Below are 20,104 nucleotides of genomic sequence, written 5' to 3'. Positions count from 1 at the left end.
GCAATGGTGAAAACGTCATACTCTGCTCCGCCACTGTTTGAATGAAAAACCTTTAGAACTTTCTCAGCTGAGTATTCCCAAGGAGGAAGAAACTCTCACCTTCCCACTTCGTAGGAGTTTGCATGGTTGAGTAGGAAGCAAAAGTAGGGATGGGGACACGCTATAGGTCAAGTGCACACAGTGGCAGGCTCAGTGCAAGTAGATGAAGAACAATCCAGAGTCTCTGCTGAGGCCTAGCACCAGCTATCCTCTACAGCTCAGCTGCCCTGACAGGCCCACGCATGATGGGATCCAGGCATACTGCAGTTCTAGCTGGTGCAAGGAGTCAAGAGCAGGACGGCCATGTCTCTGGGAATGCCACAGCAGGAGGGTAGGCCTGGTGAGCACTGGGCTAGCATGGACAAGACCAGGCTGGGAGGCTTCCTGCTCTCTTGAGGAGTGTGGGGCGAAGCATGGAAGCTCAGCACAGTAGCCGGGATCTTCTCTCAGAACTCAGATTTGGAACACTGAGTGTGAATGTCCACACCATGTAGTGTGGTGGTATTAAGTAAAAATTAAATTTTCTTTTTCTTATTCTATGAAATTTGTTGGGCTCGCTTTCTATAAGACGTGTTTCTATGTTTCTGAGACTGTGTAGATAACAATCTTCTGGTGAAGGAAAGATGAAATCTGTACTTCAACAATCAGCAATGATCTCCCCAAGGAAGACAGAAAAGTCAAGGATGGAGAAGTTTGGGGACCCTTGGATCATTGTAAAGATCTTTTATACCAAAGGCCAGTTTCCACTCCGTATAACTCAATTCTCTGTTGTTTGATGCCATAAGTCATTGATCTAATCTCAAAATGTGAGTTAGTCACACCTCTTCCCCCAGGAGGAAATTATGTCTCCAAAAAGAGTGCAGCCAGAAGTATCTATCAAGCTAGCAGCTCTCTTCCAATAGATCCATCAAATGTGAGAACGTAATGAGGGCAGGTCCAACTGCCTTTTGTAGGAAATTTCCCTAAATTTGAATCCAAAGACAGGACCGTGTGAGGCAGAGAAGGCTCTTCTCCTTGCTTTGGGCCAATATGTTCATCCCCTCACTGGGTGAATATTTTTACAATTTAAACACAATTATCAACTAGTTCTGTGTCCTACAGCATAGACGTAAGGAGCATTTTTTTAAACCATTCTTAGCTAGAGGCCCGCTGTTTACAATATTTCTTGATTCATTATCTGTTTATTCAAATGAAAAAAAAAAAAACAAGGGAGAGCAGAATCATTTCCCTTAAATAAATGTTTGATTGCTATGCCTCAAATGGAAAGGAATTTTTTAATGGCTGATAATGATGCTAAATTGATCAGTAATTTGTGTTTGAAAAGTGGAACTTTTAAACAGCTGTTCATCCTAACGTGAAGAAAAACCTAATAACAGAAGGAATATTTGCACAAACGTTGCCGCACGGCCCCTCCAGTGTAGATTCCTTTCGTTATGCACCATATCTTCCTTATTTTTATGTGAATGAGCAGATGCACAGAAAGAATAATTAGCTTTTTTTAAATAAGCACCAGTCCTCTGTGAGAGTGTGGTAGAATGATTAATTTTGGGAAAGACACCTATTAGGTCAGATGCCAGCTCCCTTAATTATTTGAGACCCACAGGCATCTGAAGGCAGCGGCGAATCTGTTTCCTTGTGCTCCAGGTGAAGATGACAACCACTGCCTTCAGGACCTGCATGACTATTAGAGGCTATACTGAACCAGAAACTATGTGGAAGTCATGGTTATGAAGGACACCTGCTAAACAGGTAACAAATACTCACAAACATGCAATCGATAAAACATTCTAAATAAGCATGTATGGAATGGTTAGAATCTAACTTTTAAAAAAGGATTTACCTTTATTATTTTTAAGTACGGGTCAGTATGTGTGACTGCATGTGAGCGCAGGCTTCCTTCGGGGCCCCCGGAGGCATCAGATCCCCTGGAGCTGGAATTACATATCTGTTGTGAGACGCCTAAGGACTAGAAACCAACACAGGTCCTCCAGGGTAGCAGCAGGTGCTCTTATTAACAACTGAGCCATCTCTTCACATCTATGAATTTATTCTTATAGATACTTTCATAAGCAATTAATAAAGTATTCTGTATAAATTCTGTCCTAAAAAATTTTTTGTCTGGAAAAAAATTGAAAACGCAAAAAATTCTTAAGAACATTTTCCCTGACTACAATAATAAAAATAAGATTAAAATGACACATCCTAAGCCTTTATTCCTACTACTCCCACATCAGTTTTAGAAAAGACAACAGCAAAAAGATCTGTCTGAAGATAAAAAGAAAGAAAACAAAACAATAGTGGTAGAAAATTAGAACCGTAGAACTGATGGGCAGAAATTTAGATTTCCAGAAACAAAACAAAACAAAACAAACAAACAAACAAAAGATTGGCAGGACCATACTGATGGGTAAAAAGCATAACCAAGATCACATCAAAATTTTTGTTACAAAAAGAGAAGGCAACTGTAGGACAACATTCAAAAACTCAGAGTGACAACGCAGCAGAAGGGAGTCCCCAGGCAAATGTCTCAGGCAACCCTTCAGTATTCCCACCCTCTCAATTTCCACAGTCCTACGATGACCCACAGCAGTAACGCTGGTGTGGACCTCAGAGACTGGAGAGGCACTTGGATGGCCAACATCCCAAAGCAACAGAAGCCGCTCATGCTAACAAAGAGAATGTTGAATATTACTCCTCAAAGAGTATTACTCCCGGTCTGCTCCAGTGAGAACATAATAGCCACAAACATTATTTGCAGGTAAGTAATGAATCTCAAGCATGAAAATACACACACACATACACACACACACACACACACACACACACATACACACACATTTCATCAGTTATGTCACAAAAACCAACCCATGAACAAAGCCACTGAAGTCAGTGATAAGAACCTAGGTAACAGTTTTCCTTGTTAACATGGCTCTTCTGGCCTTTCTTTGTTTCTGTAATCCTCAACCACAGACACCCGAAGAAAACAGACAACAGAATAAACAAGTGACTGCCTTCAACTAGAAGACTCTTGGTCTTCATTATTTGTGGGGTCCATATCTGAGAATCTGCGTACCAGCTAAAATTCATTTGTAATTTCCAAATCAATGTTCCTAGCCCTTTCGTGTCATACAGAAGAGGTAAAACTCGAGTCATCTGGGATGCACATTCCTTGCTGAGATCAGTCACAGCACCGCTCTGCCTTCTGGCTTCAACACTTAGACCAGCCCAGCGTCTTTCCTGTGATCTGCTTAGTAGGATCTTCCTCACATTTCTGCACTTTATTCCGAATGATCCTTAGCACAGTGTTGCAAGTCTGTCTAGCTTCCTAAATGCCAGGAAGCTAGGATGTGCGTTGTGGAGATAAAGTGTTAGACAGGCTTTCTTCAACCATGATATGTAGGATTGTGACTGTGAAAACAATGTTTGTGAATCAGCCATACACACTGCATAATGTATCTTCACCAGGAACAGACACTCTTGTGGATGGTGGATTGATCCCTTGATGAAACTCTTGTGACGTGTGGCTAATGAGAGCCTACCCCTGTACTTACTTACCCTAAGATCAATGTTTGGTATTTGCAATTCATTCACCATAGCAATTTCAAATAACATAAGGCTACTGTAAGTACTGAAATTCATCTGGATATCACTATATAGATAAGAAAGACAACTGAAAGAAAGATCCGGCTGTATGAAAGAGAAATAGTCCTAGAAAATGGTTTATGTTTGAAGAACCTTAAAAGTCAATAGACATAGCAAAGAGCAACAGTGGTAGAATAAATTAGCAAGTTACATGAAACCAGACTGATCCGAAAGCACAGTAAAGGGACAAAACGTGCAAGCTATCTGTGAGAATGTTTAAGGTCAAAACTCTCAATGTTCTCAAAAAGAAAATACTGTGTCATACAGATATTCAAAACTCACTTTAATCTCTGACTTTCCTGAGCTAACACTGGATGATAGAAGGAAAACAAAACAAGATTTTCAAATTCCAGATAGAAACTATTTGAGCCTAAAACATATATTCAACCAAGCAAGCATTCAAGGGTAAGAAACTGCTTTGAGTGCAAGGACTTTGAAAGTCTGTGATTCCTCTATCTACTCCAGAGGAGTAGATACCTTACTTAGTACTTACTTATTTCACTGGAATGACTTTGCTCTCTGAGATCAAACGTCATACCTCTTGTCCTCGATACTCTTTTGTGTTAGAATATCTTCACACAGGAAAGAATTTCTTATTTTTTCAATATTTTAGTTACTGCCTAGAACTCCTAACTATGAGTAGTAACACAGTTGTAGCTTAGGTATCTCAGTAAAACAAGTATAATTAATAAACTCACAAAGCTGAACATCGGATGCAAAATCAACTATTATTAAGTACTATTACAGCCATTGTTGAGACATATGTCTAAGCTTTAGAGACTTCTTTGATCAGCATTTATATTGTTTTTTAAATGAGTTCAAAAGTATTACAGGCACAGTGTAGAGTAGAAGCGAGAGTGTTAGGAAACAAACAAAGAAGAAAAGACAACCATTATTGTTGACTCTTTCAGTGGGATTTTTTCATGGCATCTACTAGCCAGTGGTGCATTGCCCTGTCTGGGAGAAAGATGGTTTTTAAATCCCTGTATTTAACAGGTTCAAGAAGAATCCTAGAAGAAGCCAGTAGGGGAAGGGGCAACTAGGAAACTTTTATCATAAGGTTGAAAGTCAAAGCAGCACTTAGGAATGCCGCTTGTAATTGATTGGCAGTTTGGTGTCCACACAGTTTATCAATCCAGTTTACTACAAAAACCACCAAACCAACCATGATACTGTCCTGAACTATTAAAAAGCTGACATACCTTACCAAAGGCATGACTCAAAATGGGTCAAGTTGTGAACAGAGACACAGAAAGCAAAACTACTCACCAGATTGGGAAACACACTAACAAGTCGAGCCGAAGATCCTCACTGCCTATATTTAGCCTAAGCTATGGAACTGTTATCTTCATATGAAATCAGCCAAGAGGATTTCCTACCTGGACATTTACCCCTGTTATCTGTGTACTTTAAGATACACTTAAAGAAGGTGTGATTTTTCTAAATGCTTAGGTCTCTCGGCCCCTCAGAATCGGCTCTGTTCTAGGCTCGCACACGCAGCATACCTAGAAACTGCTTTCACCCCAAACCCACCCAGAAGGCTGAGGAGTTTCCGGCCTCCCACCAACAACTATGTGCTTGCACCAGATAATGAAGACAAAGTGCCCAAGGGCTTGGTTGTTGCTTCTAAGTTAGATAAGTTGTCATCTCCACAAGGATTTCATATAGGATAATAGATACTGTGCTATCTAAAATGCTTGACGATTAGTAGACAGATAATTTAAATATCTGCTATAGATCCAGTGCTCTCATCTGCTTTAATGGTGTTGATAAAGTCTAGAGATTTAGTAAGTAACTATCTGTAGAAGGCCACTTTGCAGGTTATATGATGCTCTACACAGTGCCAAGGACTGAGAGCTGCAAGAAGTAACTCAACTGCTTTCTATCCACTGGCAACATGGTTAGTAGAAGCCGTGAACTGTGAGAGACCACTCATAATGACTGATTCCCTATGTAGTGACAGATATTTAAAACTGTATACTTAGATATTGAGCAAGGAGGCCAGTATTTGTAGAGCCTGAATAGAACCCAAATCTGTCAGAAGCACTACAGTTACTGTATTTGATTTTGAATGTCCCTCCTCTGTAGCTACAACTGTGTTACTACTCATGGTCAGGAGTTCTAGGCAGTAACTAAAATATTGAAAAAGTAAGAAATTCTTTCCTGTGTGAAGATATTCTAACACAAAAGAGTATCGAGGACAAGAGGTACGGCATTTGATCTCAGAGAGCAAAGTCATTCCAGTGAAATAAGTGGAAGGCTTTTCTTGGTGTGTAATTTGTGTGTAGGTTACTTGAGCGTGGTAAAGTGGATGGTTTTATGTTAGGATAATCCATTGTGTTAAACTATTATACTAAACTCTGCATTATATCAAGTCAATAATGAAAACCTCATAATTTTGTTTTGTTACACAGTATTAAAAGTCATTTAAATTGAATTATTTATTATCATGATAGTCTATGTTTTTCTATTGTATTTGAGAGAAAGGAGAGGAGAGGAGGAAGAGAGAGAGAGAGAGAGAGAGAGAGAGAGAGAGAACAGAGAGAGAGAAGAGAGGGAGAGAGAGAGAGAGAGAGAGAGAGAGAGAGAGAGAGAGAGAGAGAGAGAGAGAGAGAACCATAGCATATGTGTGGAAGTCAGAGAACCACTTACAGACGTCTGTTTTCTCCTTCCATTGTATGGGGTTTGGGCATTGAACATGGGCTGTCAAACACCTTTGGCAGCAAGTACCTTCACCCACTGAATCATCTCCCCAGCCCTCCTATGGTTTTATAGTTACATCTTAAACAAAGTAACAAAGTATAGATTGCATAACTGAGAAGTGAGCAACGCAGGGTAATTTGAATGAGAACCTTCCCCATAGTCTCACCATTTGAGGACTTGGTCCCCAGTTGGTAACACTGTTTGAGGAGGAGTGGGTGGTACAGCCTTGCTGAAGGAAGTATGATGTCACTGGGGGTGGCAACCAAATACCAAAAATAAGTTTTCTTCCATAGGTTGCCTTGGTCATGGTGTTTTATCACAGCAACAGAGAAGCAGCAGGTAGAGAAAATACCCAAAGCAACTTTGCAGCTGTTAATACCAGAACCCATTTTATAAATAATATGTAAAAGTATCTTCTAAATTGTGAGGTAAACCAGCACATGAATTACTGAGGTTCTACTGTGGCACAATCAATTCTATCTAAAAATATATGCTCAATAGTTATCAGACATTCTTTTATCAAAATGTGCCTCCCCGATACAATCCCCGAATATTTCTCAATATCATTCTGTGAGTCTGCCCTAGCTAACCATACCTTTTTACCCTACTACCCTGTTTCTATTAGCCTTTCTATAATAAATATTTTCAATCAGGAATGGCTCGGTATCCCAGACATACTGACCTGTGCCACATCTCTATCCACACAGATTGTCCTCCAAAAGATTGGAAGTCGTGGGTTAAAAGTTAAAAAGCTGAATCAGGCCTAGGCACCAAACAGCATCCGCTCAATATAGTTTAAATTCCTAAAATCACCCTTCATCTGTGTCCTCCCTTTGCATCCCTTTCTCTGTGGTTTCGGAATTTCTTTCCACAGTGTCCTGCTTTGTGTCACAGCAGATCCCTGTTCACCCGACAACCTTCAAAAACAATTCTCACCTTTGTTATTACAATGGCACTCAACTCTGTGGTCCATCCCACATTACTTTGAAAGAAGGCATAGGTCAGGGCAAGCAGAGAAGCTGCCAGGCAGACCATGAGCACTGAGCTCTCACAGCAAGGGCACTAGCTCATGAGAGCCTGAGTGCAGAAGATTCATAAAGCCATGAACCCCACCATGGCCAAATGTTTGCCGCCATCTGTTGCCACAAGAACCCCCTGTCCACTGCAGTGATTGCCTGACTACTGCTCACCTTCTGGAACTCTCCAGAGACAAGAAGAGAAGGCTGGGTAGTCAGAGCACAAGAACAGTTTTCTCTATCCTTTCCATAAAAAAGAAAAAAGAGAAAAAGTGACCTTTTTTTTTTTCCTGAAAGTCTTCATAAACCAGGGTTCCCAAAGGGCAGTTTTGACTACTGTTCTGGGCAATTTACATGGATTTATATTCTCTACCATTCTTCTTGGAAGGTAATTAATTGCTATGGCAACAATTACATCATAAGACATCTATGCTTACTCAGGAATAACGTGATAATAGTACACAGTCTCTCAAAAATGCTTTAGAAAATGGGAGTCCCTTATATGCTATGTTGTTTTAAATATGATTTGCCATTCTAAAAAAAATCCAATTTGAGGTGCTTCTTGAGGCTCACTTTTGTTGGAAGAAAGCAGGAAGAAGTGAAATCTAAATTCTGAATACGTCTACTCATGAAGACATGATTTAGGGTGTAAGTACACAATAACTCCTGACAACACGTGCGTGTCTAAGAGGCAGTATGGCTGGAAATTGAAAGGGGGATACTATTTATAATTAATAAGACATCACATGCAATCAACAACTCATCTCAGCTATGCGTCACATTCACTTTATCAGCATCAGTGTAAGTCTTTGTGCACTTTCAAGCTATGAAGCACAAAAAGTAGAGGACCGAAAAGCACCAAGCTACTGCTTAGAGCAGTGTTTCTCAACCTGTGGGTCGTGACCCCTTAGGAAGTCATATATTAGATATCCTGTATATTAGATATTTACATTATGGTTCATAACAATAGCGACATTACATTTGTGAAATAGCAACAAAATAATTTAATGTCGGGGGGGGGGGGGTTCACCAAAACATGAGGAGCTGTATGAAAGCATGAGAGCCTTAGGAAGACTGGGAACCACTACTTTAGAACTTCAATATTTTAGTAATATCAATTTGGGGTAGAGACATCACTCAGGGGTTCAGAGCACCTCTTGCCCTTGCTGAGGATGTGTTTGATTTCAAGAATTCACATGGTGGCTCACAGCAATCTGTAACTCCAGTTCGAGAAAGCCCGATGTCGTCTTCTGGCCTCTAAGAAGACGAGGCGTACATGTGGTGTACATACAAACATCCAGGCATATATAAATAAATACGGAATTTGAGATCTGTTCTCTGCTTCCAAAACAGCAACAGAAGAGATGGGAGGACCTGTCAGCTCCCTTGCTTAAGAGTATTGATCCCACTTATCGTCTGATCACCTTCCAAAGATCTCATCTCCCAATATTCACCTTGAGGTTTAGGTTACAATTTAATTTTAAAAGGACACAAGCATCCCAACTGTAGCTGTGCACTAGATAACAACAGTGAAAACCAACATAGTATTTTCCTATCTGGAGACACACCTTTATCCACAGTTGCTCAAAAACAACAAAGTAGAAGCCATATGTTCGGGGCCATGCCTCTAATCCTAGCACTCAGGAGTCAGAAGAGGGAGAATTATAAGCTGTAAGCCCTGTTAGGCTACACAGTAAGACTGTATCAAATCAGCAAAGACTGGGAATGCAGCCTTGCAGCAGAGTATTTGCCTAGTAACTAGTAACAACAACGGCCTTCAGGGCTTCCTTAGTATTGTCTTTTTTTTTCTTTTAATTTTATTTTATTAATTTATTCTTATTACATCTCAATGGTTATCCCCTCCCTTGTATCCTCCCATTCTTCCCTCCCTCCCATTTTCCCCTTATTTCCCTCCCCTATGACTGTTCCTGAGGGGGATTACCTCCCCTTGTATATGCTCATAGGGTATCAAGTCTCTTCTTGGTAGCCTGATGTCCTTCCTCTGAGTGCCACCAGGTCTCCCCCTCCAGGGGACATGGTCAAAGGTGAGGCACCAGAGTATGTGAGAAAGTAATATCCCACTCTCCACTCTACTGTGGAGAATGTCCTGTCCACTGTATTGTCTGAGAAAGAGCCAGAGACTTCTCTGAGGGCCTTTCCAGTCCTACTGCTTCTATGAGTTCGGAGTGAACTCCAAAGAAACCCAGATTCTTTTACTTCCCACAAATCGACGCAGAGTGGAGGAATATCCACAGGTGGTTGAGTGCATTTAGGACAGGAAGGTTATCAAATAGCAGGTGAAGCGGCAGAGCTGTAAGAGAAGGAATGTGACACAGTTTGCACCATTTGTCAACCATTAGCATAGAGAGAAACGGGCCGTGTTCAGAGTAAAAATAGATTGAGCAAATTGAAAACTGTCTTTGGGGACTCATGAAGATGAGTCAGCAGCAGCTTTGTCATGCTTAAAACTGGAATCCTCAGGCAACCCCCACCCACACACTATGATCTTTGTTTCTTGTAAAAAGCTTTTGTGAGATACATATTAATGTGATTTTTTTTTATAAAAACAAAAGGAAGCAACCTGTTTTTCTAAAAGACATGTTTTTCACTTTTGCAATACCAGCAAGAATAGCTCTTAGGCTCTGGATAGGTAATAGGAACACAATTTTAAACAAACCAAAGTAAGACCTTACTTAGTTTAAGTAGGCCTGGTAAAATCTCAATCAAATCAGCCAGCTTTAGGTAGAACAACTAATGATGCAAATGCTAACAATGGGGTAGGGGTTAAAAACATGCCCTCATGCACGGTGCAGTGGCGCACACCTGTAATCCCAGCACTCAGGGAGGCAGAGGCAGGCAGATCTCTGTGAGTTTGGGCCACCCTGGTTTACAAAGTAGGTCTCGGATAGCCAAGGCTACGCAAAGAACCACTGTCTCAAAAAACAACAACAACGAAAGAAAGAAAGAAAGAAAGAAAGAAAGAAAGAAAGAAAGAAAGAAAGAAAGAAAAGGCATTTTTTAAGCCACAGGAGCTGCAGAAAGATAAAAATGGAGGCAGCAAATCTGGGCCCAGGGGCCCTGCAGAGACTGATGCACCAACCAAGGACCATGCATGGTGAGGACCTAGACCTCCCCCACATTCAAATGTAGTTGATAGGCAGCACAGTCTCCTTGTGTGTGCCATAATATGGGGAGTAGTGGCCACCTCTGACATGGACTCTGGTGTCCACATGTTGATCACTTCCCTCTAGCAAGGTGACTTTAACAGAACACAGATGCAGAGGATTCAGGCAGTTCAGATGAGACTTGATAGGCTGAGGTCAGATGACAGGGGAGGAGGGCTCTTCCTTTCTGAGGACTAGGGGAGGGACGGAGGGAAGGAGGGACATAGGAGAGGGAAGGTGATTTGGGAGGAGACAAGGGAGGGGGTTACAATGAGGATGGAAAGTGAATTAATTTTTTTAAAAAATTTTTAAAGAGCCAAAAAGAATATGCCCTCATAACATCTCTGTGGGGTCAAAGATGAGATACTAATACAATCCCCATTTCACATTTGAGGGTATAGATTTAAAAGGTCACCAAGTAAAAGGAATCTGACACAGAACCAGTGCCATTGGCCTTGGCCTGCAGAGAATTACCCTGGAGGACTTCAAGTGCTACATACAATGGCTTATTTCATTCCATAATGATTCGGACTCATTTACTTCCATTAAAAACACTTTCCCTTCACTCATGGTGATAGAAACCTGTGCCAGAAACTGCAGGGAGCCAAGAAGAGAAGACTGGGTTCTGCCCTCCCCACTCTGGTAGTCTACACTCCAGTAAGGACATAAGTGAACATAAACAATTGTATTTTGAGATAATCTTTGATCAGAAGTTAGAAAGAATAATGTGATAAGAGCATTAGTTGGAACCGTTACCTTCCTTTTGTTCTTCAGGCACCTACTGGGAAGCTAATTTAATGGTAAGGCTTAGGAAAGAAGTCCGCCAAGGTCCTGTGCTTTGAATCAGAGGGGAAAAAATGTTTAAATCTATATTTAAATTCTAAATAATTTAGGGCTATCCTTTCAAACAGCCCACACTACCAAAAGCAATATTCTTACAAAATGGCTTCAAGCTACTTCCAACCATTTGAAAGATATGAAATTGTCACATCCAAGTTCAGTCATAAGTGTAGTCATTGTGGAGTTCCCCTCCCAAGGGGTGGTGTGTAGGGAACGGCAAAGAGAGTTGTGCCTCAATCCCTCACTCCATCAGTTTTAGCATGCCTTCCATTGTGATGTCCTGGCTTCTGGATTCCAAATGGGAGTTAATCCTGAGCCCAGGTAGCACCAAGCATAGGTCTACAAGTCGTGGTCCTAGAGAGACGTAAGGACTAGCACACAGTTCATTGTCTAGGATTGTACCACAGCTGTGGAAAAACAAAAGACCTTTCTAATACACTGGCCAAGCACTGCCTTCCTCACACTGAGTGCTCTTCTGTGGGGTAACAAACAGTAAAAGGAAATGAGTAGAGCCAGGACGTGCAACAACGAACTGTGTCCTCTTGGGCCTTGAATCAAATAACCCTGGATGTCTGGAAAACAAGAGTCAGTCAATGGCATGTTTTCTCTGTCAAGTTTGAGAGAGTCTTCTATCGTAGGGAGGAAATAAAATGGTAAGAGTTAATATCTACTCCATATAATATTATAGAAAAAAAGCATTGGCTTGGAACAAAATAGGCTCAAGTTCTAGACGTGCAACTCAAGATCTGTGCACGTTTGGTGTATTTAGCAGACCTCTCTGGCTCAGTATCTTCATCTTTAAGAAGAAGATTTGAGAAGACCAAACAAGATAGGGCTTGCAAAGGCTTTGGCAGAGTCTGATGGATGGATGGCAATTCCAGAGAGGCTAAGAGTTGACTATTACCATCATTGTCTCTGTGCAGCTTAATTTTATGTGCCAATATAGCTCTAGGCACTGGTACCCCATGGTTTGGCCAAGCAAGACTTAGAGTAGATCTTGCTATGGAGTTATTGCATTAACATTGAAAATTAATTGACTTGAACAGATCACCCTAATAAAGTGGCTGGGTCTCATACAATCATTGAAGACTTTAAGAATCCAAATTATAACTCATAAACCGGGCTTGAGTTCCAACATGCAAATTTACATTAAGCTACAAATTGCAGACTTTCTAGCCCAAACCAGGATGACCCTGATTCTAAAACTAGATTTGTATGTGTATGTATATCCATGCCCATATGTTACACTCATAAAGATGTATATTATTTCGGTACAGATGCAAAGATAGATCCCGTTAATTCTGAGTCTCTGGAGAAGCCTGACTACTACTAAATATCAAATGACATAGCTTAACCCCAGCCTTTTTGCAGAGCTGCTCAGAACGTGGTGTATAACTACAGAACATGTAAAATATGACTGAAGCAAGCAAGCCACAGTATGTCTGATTATTTCTAGAACTATTATTCTTCAACAATCCAGTAATGTCCAAGCTATCACTACCAAAATCCCAAGCCCAGTATTTCACAATGGACGATAGGAGCAGTAAAGAAGCTAACGTATCTGAAGTGTTTTCAGCGTCTAACATAAATTTAATACATGGTTTGTTTCCATTGGAAATAATCATTCTGGTAGTAAAGTTTTCGTCTCAGAATTGTATGTATCATGCTATTTGTCTAAGAACTGTTTCTTTTTTTTCTTTTTTTTTCTTTCTTTTTTCTTTCTTTTTTCTTTTTTTTTCTTTCTTTTTTCTTTTTTTTTTTTTCTTTCTTTTTTCTTTTTTTCTTCAAAGCACTAAGTTGCTGCGTTTCCATCAATTGATCTGGAGATTTATTTGTTTATAAGCAGTGCACAAAGAAAACTGATTGGCCCTTCCGTAACTAATAGGTATTGGCAGCTAAAATTATACTCCTAGGCTCTGGGTATAGAAATTGATTCAGACTGAGGAATCCAAACGCTACACATTACTGCCAAGGATGCAGAGAAATCCCTTCCGCGTTCATCCTCCCGCACTGTTCCCCGCATCCTCTCCCGCCACCTACACTCTCAACAGTCTCCTCTGTTCACTCTTGCTTGTTACTCATTTACTACAAGGACAGGTTCTGTGCTGAGCCCTTCGTGTGTTTTTGTCTTAATTACTCTTTCCTACAACCTCCCATTCTACTCAGAAAACACCCACAGAGCAGCCTGTCTCTGGAATGGAAGGGATGCACATTGCATATTTGGGACGAAACAGGAGCAGGAGGAAACCCTGCCAAAGGCTTCGCAAAAGCTGCAACATCTGCTCACTAAAAATAACAGCAGCGCGCCCAGCTCCAGGAACGAAGGCACGCTTTTCTCTCAAACTTCGGCCAAAGAAATCTGTTTCCATGAATCAGTCCACCAGCTATCGATTAGCTTCTCTCATTAGTTTGCCTAATGGCTGCAATAGAAAATACAAGGCCGCTTTGTAAGCAGCAAACGGAGACCTTCCCAACAAGTGTCTGTGCCCCGGGCGCAAGCCCTGACCCCATCGCTTGTGCGTTCAACCATTCATCCATGCAGTATTGTGGGCTGCAGTATCGGCCATCTGGCAGGCACCGCTGCAGGTGATTAAAAAGGAAAAAAAGAAACCAGACAAATATCCTTACTCTAAAAGAATGCACCTGCGTTCATCCAGGGTTTCCAGGTGCATTTCTGCTGAACGCTCATACTGCAGTGGAAAGCTCCTTCTCCCAGCATCTTCCAGGTGTACAACTTTTTTTTTTTTTTTTTTTTTTTGCTATCCTGTGAAGTCAGCAGCATTTCTTGTCTTCCCCCAAAGAAGCACATCTCCTACTTATCATGCTTTTCCTCTGGTTTATACGTCTCCTTTCTGGAGCAAGGATTGCAACTGTGTTGCCAACACAGTAATTCCCCGTCCTGCTTCCAAACAAAACCTGATGGCACCACATTCGATGCTTGTCTCAACATTTCCAAGCCACGCTCAACTCCCAGACTATGAAAGAAGACAGAAGCTTTTCTTCTGCCTTTATTCTTGGGCCTCTTCCAAAGTTGTATATTACTCTCGAGAACATTAATAATTATAACGGCTAATGTACTTCAGGCCTGGTGCCAAGAATTATAACTATCTTATTTAATCCCTTTCAATCTCCTTATGAGGTAGGTGTTCTTATTCTAATTTCACAGATGATGAAACCAAAGTGTTAGAAGGTTTAAGATATTTCGCTCAAAGACATAAGGTTGCTATGCTAAGCAAAATCAAACCTCAACCACCATCAAACCTGGCTCATCTTAGCCCTACATAGCAATTACAAACAACAAATGTGATTTCAGAGAAAAGGAGTGAAGAGGCCGTCATAGCTCTACAGTTCTCTTCTGAAACTCTTGCCTACTTGTGATGCAAGCAATCAATCTTGCTCTACTAAAATTCACTGTTTAGACTGCAGACACCTAGACCTCCTTAACATGTTGCCCTTATATTTAGAATCTCCAGTGTTGCCCATCACTCTTATGGCAAAGAACTCACAACATACTTAAAGCCCTGCATGACCTGGCCCAAGCCTATGCCTCCAGCCTCCAGTCATGTCCACTCAGGCAAGTGTGTAGCCCTACTCAACCTGTTTTTATTTTCCTGAGTAGAACATGATTTCATCCACTCAGGTTTCTGACATGTTGCTTCTACATCAAACACTGTTTGATGAAAGTTTCAGCACCACCTATGCACTCACAAAACCAGACTCCTCCATTTATTCTCGCCATGTCTTCTCCTGTCTCTAGTTTTAAGCTATCAGATGCCTTTTTGTTTGATGCTTGGCTTTCCTTTGTATTATCTGAATCCTTTGATGTACCCATGATTGTACCAGCCTCACACAAAAAAAGCTCAGAATAAATGCTTATCAAATGAATAAATGGATGAGGTAGGAAGAGCCTTTCCTCAGCATTCCAATACCCTCAATATACTGTTCTAAATGTAGACAAACTCAAGATAATCTTAGATGCTATAGGCTGTGATGGATGGCTATGCATAGCCTCTTCTAGTCACAAGAATCTACCCACAGTTGGAGCACCTTGGGCTAGCCACCTGTCTATGGAACAGCCTGGACCAGACCATCTAAATCATCATCTGTCCCTGTTCTTGCTTGGCAGAGGCATCCAGAGGGAAGGAAAAGAAAATGCCCAAATGGTTCCCAAAGAAGGTCTTCAGATTCAAAGACAAGTGAAAGAGGCACAACAGTTAGAGATGCTTCCAGCTGAAAGCTAAATAGATCCTAACTCAAATGGTCTCGGTACCTGTTATTCCAGCACTCAGGAGGCAGAAGGATCACTAGATTGAGGCCAGCCTGGACTGCATAAAGAGAGCTTGAAATAAATAGATAAATAACAGTTTAGGTCTCAGCTCAACTTCGCGGCCATAAGGTGGCTGCCTATAATAGCAAGCAGCAAGAAATTTGTTTCCTTTATTATGCCTAGCAAAAATAAAGAGTGCTTTATAGTCTATCATCAGAATTAAGACCCCTTCAATCTGTTCAAGTCAACCTCACCTGTCCCAAGACAAAGGACAATGTCTTGGCCAAGGAGTCTGTGGAATAGTTGGCTTCTGTGAGCCATCTGGGGTGAGATGGATGTATTGGACAAGGGAATGGGCAAGAGATTTTATATATGCCAGTTCTAGAGGGGAAAGACCACACTTATTTCCTCCTGGCACAATTATGTTCCCCTCCCCTGGGATGGTCCCTGAAATGTCACGCGTAAATATTTCATATTTCTTTGGATGCATGGCTGTATTTCTTCTTGCTGACGCAAGCTTCTCTCCAAGTTAATCATCTTCTCCTGCAGACAGGCTTGTGCTGAGTCAGCATCCAGCGTCTAGGCGTATTGCTTACAGCAGCTACCAAAACCGCCTCTTTCAACCCTGCATAGAGGCAATACAAATGGCATCAAGGATGTAAGCCAAATGACTTCATAACTCTTTTTGATGTAGAGAGAGCTTTCTAATAATATAAAGCAAATGTCTATCACTCAAGACTGGATGAAAACTCCCTGCTTTAGTGAAATAACGGTGACTAGAGAGAGAGAGGACAGGAAAAATAGATATACTTAGCCACTATCTGGCATTGTTCTGATGCCCCGTCCCATTTATGTTACTTGAAACACAAATTTTAAAGCCAACAAGGATACTGAAGTTGTTGTCTCAGTTCACCCAGCCCACAGTTTAACATACAGTTTCTAATCTGTGGGTCAGAATTGCACTGAGAGAGGTTCAAGGAAATGTGGAAGTCATACAAACATTAGCAACAACGAGAGGTTTCTTAATGTGCAATGGCTAAATATTAAATAAAGAAAATGCATCATGAACCAGGTGGTTGTGAAAACTATTGCCAGTGCTGCAATCAGCAACTTCACTGATCGGTTCTGAATGCACAGATGTGTACCTTGCTCTGTGCATGCCGTCACACAGTGAATCAACCGCCATAGGCTGAAAAAGATTGCTTCGTATTCAAGATTATTATAGGCTATGAACTGCAATATTTTTTAATTATTTCCTTTATTTCTGATATCATAACATAATTTACACATTGTTTACACACACACACACACACACGCTTCCCTTTCCTCCCATATATCCCTCCTTGTTCTCTTTCAAAGTTGTGGCCTCTTTTTCGATTAATTGTTGATGTGTGTGTATATGTATGTATGTATATCTGTATGTGTACATATACACACATATGTATATATACATATATACATGTACACAGGCATATATATGTATGTATACATTTATGTATATGTATATATATGTATGTATATATATCTCCCATTGTTAGGATTGGGGGTAGGTAAGAAATAGAATTACAATGTTTTCATTAGTCAAAGTTTTGACTCTTAGATATTGGTTTAATTGTAGATAACAAAGACTTAATAGTTTCCTCCATCATTCTTCAGAATGTAAGTTATCAAATTAGTATGCCTTTGAAATGCACTGTTAGAACATTTGATTTTTAAAGTTGTCATTTGAATAGTAATTTGGGTTTTATGAAAACAGTGCAGTGAATTTTGGCTTGGAAATGGACAGAATTTTCAGCAATTTCTGAAATAGCCTTAAACACACTTCTTCCATTTTGTGCTATGTGTTTATGTGAGGCAATGTTCTCAGCATTGGTAACATAAAATCAAAATACCAATCAATCTGATGATGCTCTGCAGCCTACAGCATCAAATAATCACCCAAGATTTAAATCTTTAAGAAAGAATAAACAAGCACATCCATCTATTTAGTATGCAATTTTACTTTAGTCTTCAATGAATGTCAAAATTACATGTGCATCAAAGAATTGTTTTCAAATAAGTTTTTCATGATTTATTGTCAGTAGGGTTTGATTTGTATACCTACTTTATATATCTATAAACCTGGGTCTCATAAGAGTTTCTCAATTGCAAAGTAGTTTTTTGCTGAAAAAATTTAAGAACCTGCCTAACTAAGCCAGGCAGTGGTGTCAGCGCACGCCTTTAATCCCAGCACTCAGGAGACAGAGGCAGGTGGATTTCTGTGAGTTTGAGTTCAACATGGTCTACAGAGTGAGTTCCAGGACAGCCAAGGCTATACAGAGAAATCCTGTCTCAAAAACCAAAAACAGAAAGAAGAGGAGGGGGAGGAGGAGGAGAAAAAGAAGAAGAAGAAGAAAAAAGAAAGAAGGAGAGGCTCTGTAAAGAATTGTGTTGGAATTTGGATGGGGAGTGCACTGAATCTAGGGGTTGCTTTTGCTAATGTGGCCATTTTTGCTAAATTAATCCCACTTATCTATGAGCATGGGAGAGCTTTCTGTCTTCTGATATCTTCTTTAATTTCTTTCTTCAAAGACTTGAAGTTTTTCTAGTGCAAGCCTTTCACTTGGTTGGTTAGAGTTACCCCTAGCAATGCTTTTAGAATATTGTGAAAGCTGTTATGGCACTTATATCTTGAGACTAGTCAACAGATGTCTAACTTGACATAGGGCCTCTTCAAAAGGAGGAGATTCATGTCTGGTATCACAAACACAGCCAACTACTAATGAGAAGTCATAGACCTTAGAGAGCATATACCGCCATTTTCCTGAGACAGTATAACTTCTTCTAACTGTATTCTAAATATTTATCCTTATACCCACAGTAAGTATAGCTCAAACCCCTCATCAAAGAGGCTTCATTTGGCAACAGATGGAGACGATTACAGAGGTTCTGCAGGTCAAAGGTAGAGAACAAATAGTCGCGGTGTGCCTATACACTTACAGTCTAACCCCTACGCCTAAGAGCTCGGGGAGCACTATAAGGGGGGGGGGTGGTAGTGAAAAGATTCTAAGGATCAGATTGCCTCCTAGATGTGTCTCCTAGACGTGACAGGAAGCCACACCAGTGAAATCTCAAAACTACAGCGGCCTGCACAAAACCTGAATAATAAAATGACCAATGGATAAGCCAACATAGACAGGGAAATGTCACACAGTCTTACACATAGATGAAGAGCTTCAGGCAACCACGGGCTCTTGAGAGAGAGAGAGAGAATCAATTTTATCCTGGGATGAGTCCCCTGATAGATGTTTAAGCCCCAAATACATGTACTGTATATATGAACAATACTAAATGGACTCAGTAGGATACATATACATGAAAGAAGAGAAGGCCATGGCATTGAGAGGGAGTAGGGGACATTTGAAAAGTTGAATGGCTAGAAACGGCATAAATATATAACTTACATGCACAATTCTCAAAATTGTTTAATGAAATTTTTTATTTAAAATTTAAATTTATTTAAATTTAAACAATGGAGAAACTAAGGGAGACAGCTGACACTGACCTAGGTCCTACACACACACACACACACACACACACACACACACACACACACACACAAATATACATACACACACAGGGAACTCATAACTTCAGAAATAATAAGACCCTAGGGGTACATGGTGATGCTTTAACCAAATTCTATGTTAGCAGATGGCTCACTATTTAAAGCCAGTCTTTGTGCATGCCATGTTCACGCCATGCAGACACTACTTTAAGACACCTTCACTAGGTCTTTTCTTCCTGGAGGGTACTCGAATCCCTTCTTGTCCCTGGGTACCAAAGCATCTTTGGGTGAAATAATCAAAGCATATGTTTTTCCCGAGTTCACTGGATGATGGTGCTTGATCGGTTGCTTCATGAGATGCTATTGACTCAACCCACAACTAAACACTGACTTACACACACCCTTAAACCCTATCGGTTTAGACAGAAAGTCACACTCCAGGATTGGCAGTTTGAGAGGGCAAAGAGCCCCATCCTGTGAGTCCACAAATGTCCTTCTTCTTTCTTGTGTCCCCACACTGTCCAGAACCCACCATGGTGCTCTACTCCTGCGGGCTCCAATGCCCATGGGCCAGAGTAGCCTTGGCCGAAGGTGCCCGCGGGGTCCACAGCGGCTGCTCGCCCGCCCACAGAATGGCTCTGCCAGGGAAGACAGCTCAGAGAACGCAGTGTTTCCCGGCCCGCAGCAGTCTCCACGCGAGGACAGAGACTGCAGCCTGCCAGGGCACCTCACAAAGAGCAGCTCTGATCAGCCCTGCATCTGGGCTTCCCTCATTTGCATATTAAAGCAGCTCTGTCTCTTCCCTCTAAACCAGCTCTGTCAGGGCAGCGGCCCATTCCTTTGAGACCTTCCCTCAGTGGGAAACCCGCTGGGTTCAAGAGGTACT

General features: G+C 41.0%; 1 protein-coding gene across 8 annotated transcripts in view; it reads right to left on the bottom strand.

Moving 5' to 3' along the window:
- SLC35F1 (solute carrier family 35 member F1) overlaps window positions 1-20,104 on the bottom strand; it is a 487,869-nt gene that overhangs the window by 359,885 nt on the left and 107,880 nt on the right. Inside the window, exon 1 of one of the 8 annotated variants that reach the window (XM_084777336.1) lies at window positions 19,751-19,760. The exons of the other annotated variants lie outside the window; for them this stretch is intronic. The gene's annotated coding sequence lies outside the window, so the exon portion shown is untranslated. Of the gene's footprint in view, window positions 1-19,750; window positions 19,761-20,104 lie in introns of those variants that run through there. 8 annotated transcript variants of the gene reach the window in all.

The sequence above is a fragment of the Acomys minous genome, assembly GCF_964271855.1.
Source record: "Acomys minous genome assembly, chromosome: 3".
Lineage (NCBI taxonomy): Eukaryota > Metazoa > Chordata > Mammalia > Rodentia > Muridae > Acomys > Acomys minous.
Note: the sequence above shows the minus strand (reverse complement) of the source record. Positions and strands in the feature narration are given on the sequence as shown.